A 1,316-nucleotide genomic window follows, 5' to 3' on the forward strand; every position below is an offset into this window, starting at 1 on the left:
TCCTTAATATTAAAGAGCTCTAGTGGTATAATGGTTAAGGCATTTAGCTGTTAATCAAAATGACCGTGGTTCAAACTCACCAAGTGCTCAATGGAAGAAAGATGAGGCAGTCTGCTTCCTTAAAGATTTCCAGCCTTGGAAATCCAATGGGAATCAACTCGATGGCCATAAGTTTATTTTTTGAAGCTTTTCAAATCTCTGGATGTATCATATAAAAATATAAAGATCTAAGACAAGACAGCTAAGAGGGTGAATACTCTACCTGTATTCTAATCTTAATATGTAAAAAAATTTTAAAAATGCATGCTGCATTCCCATACCATGATTTTAAACAATACTGATATTATACATCTGAAAAAATGTTCACCATTATTTGTCTAAATTGTGAAGAGGAATTATTTCCTTTCAGGAAATGAGGATAGTAGCTGAGATAAATGTTTCTAATAAAAGAATCATAAAACTGGTTTTGGTAAAATGAAGGTTGATTAAAAAGCAGGATTGAATCATTATATACTAAACTGAACTCCAAAACTAAGAGCAAGCAGATACACTGACAAGAGTTCAGCCAAGTTAACGATTGGCAAATACACATGAAAAAAAGTTAAACAAGCTGGAAAAACCAGTAAAGGCTTGAGCACAACTGAGACACAGCTTTCACATCTAAAAAAGGGTTATTGTGAGGGGATGGAGACCAGCTGTTCTCTAGCTTGGCTGAGCCTGGAGAAGACCAAGAACAGATAAAAACTGCAGTATGGCAGATGATTTAGGCTAGGGAAGTATTGGCATGGTTGGAATGGTTATTTGACTATTCTGGAATATAGACAAGGAATTCTTTAACGTTGGTTAGGTTGATCTTTTGTGAGTGTGTTAAATTTGCCTGGAGCTAAGTGGAAAGTACAGATTCCTTAACTTGATTAATTGGCAGTATCCCCTGAGAATGAAGTATGTGTATTGAGGGGCGGGGTGCTTTGTGAAAAAAGAATCTCCATTTCTATTAACTGATATGGAGTGATTTCTAAGATATACTGTTGAGAATAAAAGCAAGATGCAAAAGACAATATATAGTATGCCACCTTTAGGCTAAGAAAGAAGGGGAAATTAGAATATATATGTGTGTATATTTGCTTACATGTTTTCAAAAAAAAAAAAAAACAAAAAAACATAAGAAGTATATACCAGAAACTACTGAAAATAGTTACTTATTGGAGTTGGGATAGAGGAAGGACATGAGACTTCTCTGTGTCCACTTTTTGTATTAGTTGCCTATTATTGCTGTAACAAATGATCACACTTAGTAGCTTAAAACAACACAAATG

Source organism: Orycteropus afer, unplaced genomic scaffold (assembly GCF_000298275.1).
Source record: "Orycteropus afer afer isolate SDZICR_OR568_19922 unplaced genomic scaffold, OryAfe1.0 scaffold00007, whole genome shotgun sequence".
Lineage (NCBI taxonomy): Eukaryota > Metazoa > Chordata > Mammalia > Tubulidentata > Orycteropodidae > Orycteropus > Orycteropus afer.